The sequence below is a fragment of the Rhinolophus hipposideros genome (genome assembly GCF_964194185.1).
Source record: "Rhinolophus hipposideros genome assembly, chromosome: 6".
NCBI lineage: Eukaryota > Metazoa > Chordata > Mammalia > Chiroptera > Rhinolophidae > Rhinolophus > Rhinolophus hipposideros.
The window spans coordinates 51,056,385-51,072,303 of NC_138052.1; positions in this window are offsets into that span (position 1 = coordinate 51,056,385).

Below are 15,919 nucleotides of genomic sequence, written 5' to 3' on the forward strand. Positions count from 1 at the left end.
GCCACAGCACAATCTCCAGTCCAGTCCATGCCTGGATAATTCCTGAAATGAAGCCATACTCTTGTCTAAACCTAAGCGTGCCTTAGGCATGTCTTTGAATAGGGACTAAATCTCCTAGTCTTTTAGTCTATCCACTTTCTCACCCCTTAGGCAAGGAATCTAAACCTTACCTCAGTTTAGGCTGGTTTTCCTAGGTTCCTCCCCAACCCCAAGGATTTTCTTTTCATAGCATGATTAATAGTGGGAATATTCATTTCCTTATATCAGTAGAAAAGCTGTCCTTCCCTTTCACTCTTCCAAATTACAGAGAGAAAAAACATGGCTCCTTTCAGTTTTATAGTTCTCAATATTGGGGTTATCCCTTTTAAAATAATATTATGTCCAAACTAGACCAGGTTAAACCTCTGACTACACTCAACTCAGTTCCCATTTTACAGTCTTTTCTCCAGTGAGAGGTGGAAATCAGGCCTGCAAATCCTTGAAATCTCCTTGGTCTCACCTCCTAATGTTCTATGAACCGATCAACTAGAATTATATATTCACACAAGAACCCACCACCATGTGAAGGCCCAGGGCAACCTAAATCCATATGTATTCATTCACTAAGTATTTACTGAGCACATACTTTATTCTAAGTTCTGTGCAGTCTTCAGAGACACAACACTGTCTACATCATACACAATATGTGCAGTATCCCCAAATTATCCCACCAAGCCATACTGCCCCAAATCCATCAAGTGAAACTGAAAATATAAGCTCCTCATGACCGCTGCTTCTCAAAGGGCTCAACTTCCAATTACGAGATCTCTTTTCCATGCAAAACTCTCACCCTGGTGGTTTAAAAAAAAAAAAAAAAGAAACAACAATATGTTCTAAAGGGGTGGTTTTCAAGTTCCTTCACTTTCAAAATAAACACCTTGTATCTTTTGAGATGAGCTTTCTTCTCCTGTCCTCCAGGCAAGTTTCAGGCAGGGCATCCTCACTGCACAGAGCAGGTGTTAGGGTACAGCTGCATGCGTGCAGTCTAGGCCTGGAGAGAGCTGCCACACCATGTAGGAGAGGTGGGGCCTTAGGGCCAAAACTGAGGCAAAAGATTTCATGTTCCTGAACCTGAGGTTCCATATTTTTGAAATGGAGAGCTGATGATTAGCTCAAAGGAATGCTATGAGGACTGAATTAAATAAGTAGATTGTGCCTCTATTTCCTAGCAGGTACTTTGTATGGACAAGTTAGAGTTGCACTGTAAGGACCAGCTGACTTCAGAATCCAAGCCCAGGAAAAGAAGCACTCCAATTATATGCTGAAGTTATATCCCAGGAAAAATACAACTGTAGTGGAAAGACTTATAAAGAAGAATTTATTCTACTTTAGCTGAATGTCTAGCTAAAAAGTCTAGCTATTTCACAGACCAAATTATCCAACACTTTTCTAAATGCATTATATAACATGTGTTTAAAAACGTAAATAGCACAATAGATTGTATTTATTTACTTATTAATAACTTATTTTGATATAGTTACAATAGTACAAAAAACATCCATATATTCTTTATTCAAAGAACATATGCATGTCAATGTTTTATTAATGTCTCTATCCAATTGCTTTATCATTTCCCTCTATATAGATAGGTAGATGAGAGATATGGATGGAGATAGAGTATAAATATATAGACTGTTTTCTGAACCATCTGATGGTAAGTTACAGACATAGTACCTTTTTACCCCTAAATATTTCAGTATGTATTTCCTAAGCACAACGACATTCTTTATATAACCCACTATCAATGTCAGGAATACAATATTATTATCTAATATTAAATACAATATTATTAGCTAATTTACAGTCCACATGGAAATTTTGCCAATTCCCCCCACCTTCAGGTTCTAATCCAGGGGCATCAACAGTATTTAGCTGTCATTTCTAACCTTAGTTTCTTTTAATCTGTAATAGTACCTCAGCCTTATTTGTCTTTCACAGCCTTGAATTTTTGAAATGGACAGGTCAGCTATTTAGCATAATGTCCCTAAATTTGGATCTATCTGATGTGCCCTCATGATTGGATTCAGGTTATACATTTTTGACAGAGATAACACAGAGGTCATATTATGTCATATGTCCTTAGTGAATCATATCAAGAATCGCAAGATGTCTACTTTTCCCAGTATCAGTGATGTAAACTTCAATAGTTTTTTTAAGGTGCTACTTGCCAGGTTTCCCCTTGTAAAATTGTTATTTTTCCCTTAGTACTTTATGCATAGTATGTAGGGAGATATTTTGAGATTATCATTTAAATATCCTGCTCTCCATAATTTCACTCATAACTTTTAGCATTTATTGATAATTCTTGCTCAAAACTATTATTACTATTATGATTGCAAATGGTGATTTTAACTCAATTTTTCTACATTTGTAAGTTTGCATTCTACTGTAAAGATGAGCTTTTCCTTCTCCCTCATTTACCTTTCATTCATTCACTTATTCAAATCAATATGAACTCTATAGACTCTCATAGGGTCTATTATTTATTATTCATTATTCATCTTGATGCTCAAGTTGTCCCAGATTTGGCCATTTGGAACCCCTTCCAGCTGGCTCCTGCATCTTTTGTGACATATCTGAATTATATTTCAGTCACTTTCTTACTCTCTGACCAAAACTTATTCTAAACTTATCTTGTATTTTCTTTACCCCAGTAATTTCTCCAAACAGCTCCAATTTCTTTTAGTGTGAAATGTTGTATAGTAAGAGAGGTCTGAGCATATATATGATGTTTTAAATAATAAAGAATGTGTATAAGTAATTTTTCCTACCTAAAAATGGTGAACGTGTGTTCCATATAAATAAGCAACTTACAGAAGAAAATACGCATAAAGGGTTGACATGTAAGGCAAACCTCTGCATTAATTTATTTTACATGTGAAAAGACTGAGGTTTGTGGAGATTATATAACTTGAGGAAGACCAGACAACTAATCTTACAAACAGGATTTGTACTTGGTTTTGCCAATTTCTAAGTTCCCTTATTATGCTGTCTTGCCCAATTTGTCTTCCACATTAAATATTAAAGATACATTCCCCAGGGCCCTCCAGATTGGAATTGGTCCTTTGGGCCTTCCTTATTTTCGCTGTTAGTCTTTAAAATAATAACAATAACTAATATGATAGAAAAATCTTTACGTGTTTATATGTATTATCTTATTGAACCTCCAACAACTCTAAGAAGTGACTATCACCATCACCACCACCACCACCACCACCACCACCACCACCATCATTATCATGCCATTTATAAATGAAGGAATCAAAGCTAGGAACAAGTTAAATAATTTATTCATGGAAAAAGCTTGTCAGTGGAGGAACTTAGATTTGAACCTGAGTAGTATGACTTTAAGCCTTCGTTTTTTAACCAAAGCGCCACCAGAACCCATTAGAATGTGGAAGTGTTCTCAGTGGTCTGCTTGTTCTGCAAAACTTGCCAACTGGCTCTCTTAGCCTTCTCTGTAGCAACATGCTTCTAGTACTGGAACAAGCCATTTTCCCTTCTTTGTAGTCAACACTTAACTATGTAAATTAAGGAAGTGGCAGCAAGATAGCTCACAAGTCTCAGTGATATTCTCCCTAGTAGATATTACCTCTTCAATCTGTCCCTGATGAAAACACGCACTTTTATCAAGGGGAAATAAATTGTAAAGTTGTTGGTTAGACACGAGATAGCAAATTAGCATTAGGATGTTGTTGTAGATAAACTACCAAGTAGAAAGTGTACTTATAGACAAACCAGAGGTCATCACATTAAAGAAATCCAGCAAAAACTAAGTCCTCTGCCATGGCAAGCAGGAATCCGGAAACAGACTCACAGTAGGTACTAATGTGGGCTTGGAATTCTGAATCCTGGCTTTGCAGGTTCCTAGTTGTGTGAGATTGAGCAAGTTACTTAACCTTTCCTTGCCTCAGTTCCCTTGCTATATTATTCTCCCATAATGCTCTCTATCCCTAACCCCCCAACCTGGTATGGCATGCTAGGGGGTTGAAGAAGAATCTAGGTAAGGGAGGATCAGAGTACTCTGATGAAAAAACTGTCTAGGAATTTATGATACTCCCAACTCCATCTACTTTCTTCCCTCCACCTTATACCTGGATGGAGAACACTGATCTAAGGAATTGCTTGGAAAAACTATATATTAGTTATAATGCTAGTTGCTATCATCAATACATCCAATAATGCATAATGGCTCAAACATTGTACATATTTGCCTTTTGTCCCAGTAAAGCTCACATGGGTGTTCCTAATTGGTGGTGATTCAGAGATTCAGGCTCCTTCCAACATTTGGCTTCCTCAGCTTCAATTTTGACTTCCAAGATCACTGTGCTTATCTTCACCAAGCTGGCAGAAGAGGAAATAATATGGACGATGAATCTGAGAAGTTTTTATGACCTAGGCCTGGAACTGGCTTGCCCCACTTCTCCTCACATTCTGTGGGCTGGACCTGAGCCACATGACCATAATCAAGTGCAAGTAAGATCGGAACATGTAGTCCAGCTCTGTGCCCAGGAAGACGAGCAAAGGGGGCTGAGGGAGAGTCTCTGTGATAAACAGCAATGACAAAATTAAGAAGTTGAGAAGAAAAACAGAGCTTCAGAATTGCTATTTGTGTGTTTTAACAAAATCAGCAACACAATTCTGTGCTTCTTTCGTTCTAATCCTAGTCCTTAGGTTGCACCTGCTGATCAGTCAGCCTGATCAGACTATTGAATTGCTAAAGTGAAATTTGACTCTAGCCATTTTCACCAAGCAAATGTGACATTGTGTAAACTCTGCAAAAAGATGATCTAATATCATGATGGGATAGATGGTCTAGATCGGCGTATTAGGTGTATTAACATAGTATTACCATTACCAGAGTGTTCGGAGGCCATTGTGAAAATGCTACTGCACAAACAGCCCACTGAGAGAAGTTAAATTTGGTATACTCCAGTGAGCATAAAATACATGGTTGCATTTGACTCTAATATGTGTTAATTATGAAAATCAGCTCCAAGCAAAGAAAGCTATAATAATTAAAAACCATCTTTTCAGCTAAAAAAAGGCTCCTTCCCCAAAGTATTTATGCACTCTAATGAAACAAATAAAAATAGCTATGGCAAAGCCTAAATAATAAGCTCTATTAAAGTAGCATATATTCTCCATAATATGTAATTATGTTGCACTTAAATAGCAACAGAGATAAAACAGATCCATTTAGCAAACAGCAAGAAAAATAGATAATAGATTATGAATGTTGCTACTTCCTTTATTGTTTCTTTCTCCCCCTTCTCTCTCTCTCTCTCTCTCTCTCTCTCTCTCTCTCTCTCTCTATATATATATATATATATATATATATATATATATATATATATATATATATTATTTATTTATTTATTTATATAAAAAATGAAAAAAAAACCACTTAGGCACAATTATCACCTTATGAATTTAAAAATTTCAAAAGCTGAGATACTGGCCACAAAACATCATGCAAATTCCACCCAGTCATAGCAGCTGCTTGGAACAATGCATAGAGTTGTGTGGCTGTGTCCAAACTCACTGGAAAAAGAGTGCCATGATCAATTAGTGATGTCTGTCTTGGCATAGCAATAGGAAGTAGTGACATCCTTGTCAAATGTTTTCCAAGCGTAGTTACATAGTCATTAAACAGACTAAAGATGAAAGAAAAGATATGTAAGAGAAGGTCAGTTTTAGTCCTTATACTGGATCTAAAGTTTATCCTTCCAATTTTAGGAACCAACAGGGTAAAGCAAACAAATTCTAGAGTCAAAAGCAACAAACAGTGCATCAAGTTACTTAAGCAACTTTTTTGTTTGCTTGTTTGTTTGTTTGTTCTTTGTCTATTAGTTTTGTTTCCTAGGGCACCACAATGTAGCTGAGTCACCATAATTTAGCAATTTTTAATAACCATGAATTGCAGATCTTCAATCTTTGGCTTCCATAAATAAGCACAAAAACAACCGTAAGTAGAGAATGACTATTCAATATCAAGGAAAACAAAAAAAGAAATTCAAACATTCACTTAATGTATTGAAAAACTAAAAGGAGTTTGCATATGAAAAAATAAAATAAACTTATGATTTAGAGAACTATTTAAAAACCACAAGTTTTCTCTCCCACTTATGTGGAAAACTCATAATGGAACTTCCTTTAGAATCTAAGCACTTCTGGGGCAGAGCCAAAGGCAATTTCAGTTCCTCAGGGATTTGGAGCAGACATGCATTAACAGCTCTCATAGAGGGTTTCACTTTCCCCTTTTCATTCGGAAGAAAGGCAGGAATTTGTTTACTTTTTTGTTGTTTTGTTGTTTGCTTGCTATATTGTTTGGGGGCAATTTGAATTTAATCCTAAATGACTCACTTCTTGAACCCCTTCACCTCCAACCTCATTCTCCCAATGAATCATCTTCACTACATGCAGTCTGACAAACTACAGTTATTGGGAGGATCTCATGTTTCTAATGTGTCTGCACATCCATTAGCCCAAGACTTCCCTTCCTCAAACAGGTTTCCCTGGTACAGTCCCTCATACTCACTGTAATACTGATCTCTTGCTGACCTTAAAGCTAAAGGAAGGTAATGATTTTCATTAATTTGCTTAGTATTTTTATTTTGCCGTGGGATGATATCCCCAGCTGCCTTATTTCTAAAAGGAGAAATTACTCCCCTTTTCCCTTCCACTTGATTATACATTTTAAAATACTATATTTAACCAAAATATAATTGCTTTAGAACACAGACATGGAATAGTTTCTACACAATTGACTAAATCAGGGAGATTTTATTGTTATATATTCTCAAGTCCCACTGTTCTTTAGTTTTACAGCTTCATAGTGACCCACAAAGCTCAAATTCTGATTTTTCCCTGCTTCTCATAGCAGCTGAGTTATTCTTTTCCTATTATAGAGGGGAAGACCTGCATCAGATCTTTTATATTCAACCTTACCAAGTGGTTTAAATGAGTTTTAAACTTTTATCTTCTCCACATGGACAAACAAATGATGGTGTTATGAGGGAAAGTTGTTGGTAATAATTATGAACTAGTTGGTAGATTCAAAATGTTCTGTGATATTTTAACTTCATCCGTCACCAAAATACCAGTCTTCTCCCCCCAGCATGACTACAATTGGCTCCTTTTTCTGCTACTGTCAGTCACTCAAAGACCGAAAGATGACTAAGAATTTTCAAACCACTACTGAAAATGTGAGAGCCTAAGCGCAGCCAACACGGAGGAAATAGGACTTGTCACAGATTAGCACAAAAGGGTATGTTGCACAACACCTGGGTCAGGCCCTGGGCAGAAATTTCTCCTTGCCGTCCCTGGTTTGATTCTAATTATATTTATTTTTAAATTAGAATATGTGTGTGTGTGTGTATATGTGTGTATTTCTCTTCACTGCTGAATAAAGCTCCAATTGTTTCCCATATTAAATCTGCTTTTGAATAATTGATTTTATTTAATTGCCTATTATTTACCAGTTTGTTTTTTATTGATAATTTGATTTGCTACAGGAGTAGGGAGCTCTGCGGGGCAGGAGGTGTAACCATCTGCAGAAGTGCTAAAGAGAGACCAATTGAAGAGTCAAAGATGGGCTAGAGATCAACCAGCAAATGGTCAGCAGTGAAAAAAACAGGAGGCCTTTATCATCTCGGGGCACTTCCCAAACACACAAATCAATAACAATTAAAGCAGATTATGAAAAGGCAATACTGGATAGTTAAATCTTTGGACTTGATTTAAACTGGGCTAAATGCTCTCACATAGAAATTTACTCCACGGAAAGGGTTCAAAGCTAGCAAAAGAGGATAATTTAAGGCTGAAGATTAGGATAAATCTTGGCAGCATAGCTAATATTTTCTTATAATCCTAAATTATATACACATACACATAATTTAATCATAAATTATATATACATATATATGGGTATATTCTGGCATATGAGGATTATGGTGTGTGTATGTGCGCGCGCGCATGCGTGCCAGAAATCAGCATAACAACCCGAACTTTGTATTGTTTTTGTCTCGGTGGGACCTTTCCTGCCCACCCATAATGTGATAGTTATTGCTGGGTCCTTGGAGAACTCTGGAGCTGGAACTCAAAGCAAATTGCTGACCTCACAGAAAGTCTCAGGGAAACTAAAACAAAACTAAACTAAACAAATGAATTACTTATCTGGATGGGCGCTCTGTAATAGCATTTGAGCAGCATAATAAAGACACTACTGTCCTAATATCTTGGCACAACATAAGGGCTTTCCCCCAAAGAGTATGTAAATTCCAACTTACTGATGCTCTGTAACTTCCTATCTGTGGGAAAATCAATCTTTCAGTGAAGGCAGTCAAGGTGGAACACAACCAAAGTGCCTGCCTGGTAAATCAGTATCTGGGCTGATGGAGTTTGGAAAGCCAAGCGGCAGAAACTGCTTGTAAAGAGAAGCTAAGAGGATGGAGGAGACTGAGGCAGTTAAAAAGGTGAAAGGTCCATCAAATTTCATTTAGTCATTTTGCTTGTCAGAAAGAGGAACTTCAAAGGCCACACACATGAAGGGCAGAATGGTCGTGCGTGCACTTCCGGGAGAGGAAGATTGCTTGCAAATAGCTCTGGGACCAGGAGCAAAGCAAAGGTGCTTGAGGAGAAACTGCGAGACGGGAAAGCCTTCACTGACAAACCCATGGACAGACAGGGTCGCCCAAGGCATCGTTCCGTTTCCATTCTCATGGCCCCACTCAGCTTTCCCTGGCTGTTTCTCCATCATTGCTTACTGATTATGACCTCCAGCCCATTCTCCCCCCACCTCCAGTTTTATGTTCTTCTTGGTTTAGTCCACACACTGCTGAGTGCATGATCTTCCTGTGAAGCCTCCCCAAGCAGAGTTAGTCTCTTCCATCTCTGTGAATCTGTGACTCCCAGTGGATGGCTCCCAGGGCCCTCATCACCCTGCAGTGTCATTATCTGTGCCCACACCTGCTGTCCCCACCCGCCAGTGAGCTCCAGAAGGGCAGCTCACTATCCCCAATGCTTCCCATCCTCATACTCACTGCTGGGTTCAACGTCGCTGTTCACCCTCCCGTAGTCTTTCCCATTTCAGGAAATGGCAGCTCTGTCTCTCCAGGTATTCAGGTCAAGATCCCAGGAGTCATTCTAGATTCCCTTCTGTCTCTCCTAAGCGCTTTCCAGGTTTGGCACAGACTTCAAGGTCATCTAGACCTGCATCATCTAAACCAGAGGTTCTCAATTCTGGCAGCACATTAGAAGCACTTAGGAAATTTAAAAGCATTAAAAACACACTGAGGTTCTGTCCCCACACCAGACCAATTAAATATGGAATAGGCGTGAGGTCCAAACATGGGTATTAAAAAAACAAAACAAAACAAACAAAAACTCCTTAAAATGGGCTTAACCTGATTTGAGTGTGCAGCCAGGGTTGAGAAACCTGAACTCAGGGGTTGGCTTGAGGCTGTGACAATCCCCAGCCTTCAGCCTGTGTCTAGCTGCCCACCTCCTTCTCTCCCACTTGCACCCTCTTGCTCTTCTAGTGTCCTGTGACCGTCTTCATGTGCTGCTGTGTTTCTAGGTACTACTTATGGAGTGTTTATCCTGCACAAGACACAATGCATGTGAAGTAGTACGTCATCTCATCAAATCTCCTCAGGAACCTTATGGGGAAGGACTAGTGTCGTACCCATTAATCAGATGAGGAAACCGAGGCTTAGATCAGTCATATAATTGACTCAGGATTAGAAAGCTAGTCAAGTAATCTACCTGGGATTTGAACTCTGGTTTTCTCCTTCCTTGCATTTTTGCTCTTAACTACAGTACTCTGCTAACTCATCTCAGTCTGACCCATTTGGGGCTTCTACTATGTACTCTTAGTGACTCCTCCTTTTCAGAGGGTTTGTCTTTCTTATTTAGGTAGCCCCAATTATTGCCCCTGACTCCCAAGGACGCTTTAATGTACTCCTGGGTGTGCATTAAAATAATTTAACACCAGCCTCTATGATTGGTAGCTGCTCGTGACAAAATGAATAAGTTATCTCAGCCATACCCACTATGATCTCATAATTACTGAGAAGCTTCAAGTCACTTGCTCTGGATTTGATGTCCTTTTAGAGGCTACTCATGGCTTCCCCCAAAATGAGCTCTTGAAATGGGTAACCTGTTTGCCATGGATTTAGGAAGGTTGAAAAGGCATCCCATAGTCTTGCTCTTGGGACAATAGCCTCCGAGGTTAGTGAGAGGCTTTTCTTGGAGCTGCGGCAGCCTTGGCTTTCAGAAGCGGCATGGTCTGCATGACCCCAATTCCTTTCCTAGATAGAGCTGCTTTTAGCTTTAAAAGTTGCTGCTGGCATTGAAAAGAGGTGAAGTGGAAATATAGAACTGATCTACAAATAACTACAGCTTTGTTCCCAAGGACACACGAATATCAAAATAAAGCCAATGCTGGAGAGTTCAACGCAAGTTTATCCTTTTAAAAGGACACGGGTGGCTCACTGTTCCACCTTCTGCTCTACCCAGTCCCTCTGTCCTTGCCAGGTGGCTTTGTACTTGGGCTTCCCATCCTCTTGGAGCCTTGCTCCTTCCAGTGCAGGCCCAGCTCTGCACCTTCCTTTTCTCCTCTGGGAAGCTTATCTAGGGTGAACGTTTACTCAGGAGCCTGTAATCGGTGACTAATGGGCTGTGCTGGCTGAACTGTGGAGGCTGAACGTAAAGGATGTGTTTTAAAAAGTCCTGAGACATGAGAGCTTGGTCTATGACACGGGGGACTCACTGTGGGTCCCAGCTGCAAAAAGACTGCTGGAACAGGGAAAGATGACTACCAGGGAATGAAGTGCTGGCAGGGCCTCACGGCTCGTTTTCAGAACAGCATGAGGAGGATCTTATTTAGATGCCCCCTTCAGAGCTCCCGTAAGTTCGTGTTTCTAAACTTGCTATACTATGCATTCGGGACTGGGGACCACCAGTTTACCAGATTAAATGAGATTCTTCAGGTAAAAGGGAATTGTTTGGAGCTAAGAAGAGGAAGCCTACAGTTTGCCGCAGGCCCCACTGGGCCCCCATTTCTCCTGATGCCAAGGATGAGCCCCAGTGCCCTCAAAGCACCGTGTGTACACAAGATCGTGTTTGCCCTGGTCCACTTCACTCACGGGCCTTCCCCACTGGGCATCAGATCCTTGAGAAATGAAAATGCTCTGGCCCTGAACCCTGGTTCTACCATTTACTCACTAGGTGTGACAATGAGCAATTCTCAGCTCTGTAGGTCTCAGTTTCTACGTCTGTGAAATGGCACATAGAAGATGATTTAATAAATGTTGTTAACCCATTGGCTAATTAACTCAATGAATGATGAAATGAACTAGGTAGTTCTGTATTAGTTTCCTAGGGCTGTCATAACCTATTGTACAAATGGATAACTCAAAACCACAGAAATCTGATTCTCTCACAGTTCTGGAAGATGGAAGTCAGAAGTCTGGGTACTGGGAAATCCGTACTTTCTGCGGGGGCTGACGGGGAGATTCTGGTTGGTTCTAAGGCTCTTTGTGTTCCTGGGCTTCTCTGCCTCAGTGTCACACTTCCTCTTCTCTCATGTCAACTCTCCCTCTGTCTCCCTTATAAGGACAATTGTCATTGGATTAAGGGCCCACCTGGATAATCAAGGATGATCTCACTGCAAGCTCCTTAATGTAATTACATCTACAAAGACCCTTTTTTCCAAATAAGGTCTTATTCACAGGCTTCGGGATTAGGTCATGGACATACCTTTTCGGGGACCACCATTCAACCCACTAGAGGTTCCCAACGCTATTATTAACATAGTCTGCAAAGCAAGGTTCTTTGGAACCAACCCTGAGAAAGTCACCTCTAACAGTGCTTCTTAAACTGTGATGTGCATATAAATCACCCGAGGCTCTTGGGAAAATGCAGGTCTGTTGTGAAGCCTGAGAGTCTGCATTTCTGACAAGCTCTCAGTTGATACTTCTGCTGCTGGTTGCTGAAACACTTGAGTAGCAAGGCTTTAGAGCACAAACCTTTTCCTGAACAAGCCCCACTGGATCGAGGGATTGTCTCCTGGGAGCTAGGTTATGATGGGAGGCTCCTGGGAGCCAGTATGGCTACCCTCCCCCAAGCCTTGCCAAGGACTTTTGTTGGGTGGCCCAGGTAAAATGGCTACCTATTCATGAAGCATGAAAGGAAGTGTTACTTCCAGAGAGATTTAATTCAAATTTCCCATCACTTTGGTGTGACTGACTTTTGCTGAGGGTTAAAACTCCAGATAGTAGAAGGAGATTTAACTGAAATCCTTTTTGTCCCAATAAGTGTTTTCTCTATGCACTGTTTACGTCCTATTGATTTGCAGTCTTCGTCCCCTTTCTGGCTGTTCCTCTATGCCATTGATTTGGGGTTTGTTTGATTGCCTACAAAAGATGACAAATCTTTGTATCAGCGCCTGGGCCAGGGTGAGGCAAGCGTGGTGCCTATTTAAGGACATTCTTTCTCCTGGGCAGGTAAGCGCAGGATGGGCACTTTCATAATCCTGAGAATGAGGAGCGAGGGCCTCCCTTCATTAACCTCCCTTGGTTCCTCACATGTCTCACCCTAATCCTGGTCCAGCTTTCTGGTTCCCAGGAAATTAGCTTTCCATGTCCTCACAGTATGGGGTTCTAGCTCCCTGTACTTCTCTCATATTGTGATTTAATCTTTTCTCTGGTCTGCTTTTCTCCAATGATTGCAATCTTCTTGTTAGCAAATGGTATTCCCTTTCAAAGCGTATTTACAACCTGAGCATGATAATGCAAGATCTTACATGATCTGGCTCCTAACTACTGTTCAGCCTCTCCTTGTACCATGTTCCCTCCATCCAGCTCGGCCTCTTTGCCCCTCACACATACAACATTCTAAGCAGATTGTAGTTTTCTGAATATATCATACTTCTTCCTGCCTTCTTGCCTTTGTTCATGTTAGTCCACCTGCCTGGAATGCCCTCTCTGCCTTATCTTTCAGGCAGACTCCCATCCCTGCATTAGGAAGGCGTCAAGTGTTACCTCCTCTGTGCTGCTTTTTGGAGTCTTGCCTGTGGATTCTTTCCTCTGTGTCTCCAGGCACTGTGTGCATGTTAAACCCGCATCCTGAGCTAGAACTGTCTACCTCCCAACTGCTCCTCAGCACTGGGATGAACGAGGACTTTGTCCATTGCCTGGAGCTACAGCAGTGATGGAATAGACACATTGGCAGCCTCGCGGAGCAGACTTTTCTCATTTGAGTCTTCTCAGCCCCTTAGAGCACAGTGATGGAACACAATTATTTGTTGAACAGATGAATGAAAAAAAGAAATGCTGAGAATACTCAGCACCAAAGATCAAGTAACAGGGACCAGATTTATCTTTCTGTTTGAAACAAAAACAAAAATGTAAAATATATGAAACACAGTTCTCAAGACACTGGACATCAGGCATTGAGGAGCAGTAATTCCTGAGAGAAGGGATACAAACAAGATGAGCCCTGTGGTTTCTCCAACTAACTTTCTTGCCTCAGAGAGATTCCAGGCTGTGGTGTGGGCAAAGGGGACCCCGGTGGAGCCCAGTGGGTACGCTGAGTTGAGGAAACAGAGTAGAGCCCAGGGAGACCAATGTAAAGAAAACTCACAGGGCCAAGTACTGGGGAGAATATAGCTACAGAGAAAGAGAATCCTGGGTTGCTACAAGGGGTCCCCCTCAAGTATTCAATAAAGTACTGATCAGTGCCTGTGTATGAGGAAACTGCCTGAGGCTGGGAACGAAATACTTCTAAGAGTATTAAAGGGAACAGTATGTGTGCTCATACAGGGATGGGAATAATTCCTGTTACCACCAGCCAGAATGCAGAAACTCATAGTTCACAGGGCATTGCACAGAAGAATGAGGAAAAACCTGCCTTGGCAGTGGGGAACAATTAGCTCTAGACTGAGCACTGCTCTGGAACCACCTATCAAATTATAAAAGCAAGACCTGAAAGGATCACACTGTTTCCAAAGAACTTAACTATATTCCAGAATAAAGCTCAAGGTAAAATTTATAAGGTCTAATCAATGGTTACCAAGAATGTAAGGAGGCAGGATAACATAACTCTTAATTATAAGAATTATCAACCCACTGAAGCTGACCCAGAACTGATCTAGACGTTAGAATTAGCATAAGAAGACATTAAAATTATAACTGTATGTCATGTGTTCAAAAAGTAAGTAGAGGCATGAATGATATGAAAAAGACCTAAATTGAACTTCTAGAGATGAAAAGTACAGTGTCTGAAATGGAAAAAAACACTGGGAGCGATTAGCAGCATATTAGACATTGCTGAAGAAAAGATGAGTGGATTCGAAGGCATAACCATAGAAACTATCCCAAATGAAACATGAAAGAGAACCCAGGAAAACTAAAAGAGCATCACTGAACTGTGGGACTATTTCAAGCAGCATAATAAATATAAAATTGGAGTGCCCATAGAAGAGGGGGAAAAAGGAAAACAAAAACATTTGAAGGAAAAAAATGGCTGAAAATTTTCCAAATTTGACGAAAAAGACTCACATATTTAGGAAGCTCAATGAACAAGCACAAGAAACAGGAAGAAAACTACACCAAAACACACCACAATCAAATTGCTCAAGACTAGTGATAAAGAGAAAATCTTAAAAGCAGCCAGAGAAAAAAGACACTTTATGGAGAGAGGAACAAATATAAGATTTATAGTAGACTTCTTGTCAGAAACAATGCAAACAAAAAAACAGTGGCTCAACCTTAACAGAAGTGAAAGGAAAACTGTCAGCTAGAACTCAATCCAGTGAAAAATCTTTTAAAAATAAAGGTGAAATAAGAACACTTTCAGACATACAAAAGCTGAAGCAGTTCATCAGCAGGAGACCCATTAAAAAAATGTTAAAGGAATTCCTTCAGGAAGAAAGAAAATAATACCAGATGGAAATAGAGATCTATATGGATAAATATATAAGATGCTTTTTTATTTAAATCTCTTTTAGAGATAATTGACTATTTAAATAAAAAACAATACAATATAATGTGGGATTTATAACATATGCCTGGCTAAAATATACAGCAGGCAACAATAGCATAAAGATTGGGAGGGAAGAAATGGAAGTATACTCTTTTAAGTTTCTTATACATGAAGAGGTAAAATGTCATTTGAAGGTAGACGGTGATAAATTAAAGATATTCCTACTCTAAGCCCTAAAGCAACCACTAAAATAATAAAACAAAGAATTAATGCTAATCTGCTAACAAAGGAGATTAAATGGAATCATAAAAAATACTGTAGTAATTCAAAGAAACTAGAAAATAAATGTGTCAGAAGAGATAAATAAAAACAAATAGCAAGGCAATAGACTTAAGCCAAATCATATCAATAATCACATTAAATATAAATAGTTTACACCCGAGGTAGACAAAAATTTTCTGTAAAGGGCCAGGTTTTGTGGCCACATAGGTCCTTGTTGCACATTTTTCATTTGTTGTGTTTTGTTTTACCCGTGTTCTAAAATGTAAAAACTATTCTTTGTTTGCAAGCTATATAAAAACAGTTAGCAAGCTGGATTTGGGCCATGGGCTGTAGTTTGCCAACCCTCTGTCTGAGCATCCCAAGTAAAAGGCACAAATAGATTGGATAAAAAAGCAAGACTCGACTACATTTTGCCTACAAGAAATTCATTTTATATATAAAAACACAAATAGATTAAAAGGATGGAAAAAGATAGGCCATGCTAACTTTAGTCAAAAGAAAGGTGGAAGAGACATATTAATATCAGACAAAGTAGATTTCAGAACAAAGAATACCACTTGGATAAAGAAATCATTTTGTTAATCGTAAAGGGGCCAGTTAATTGAGGGTA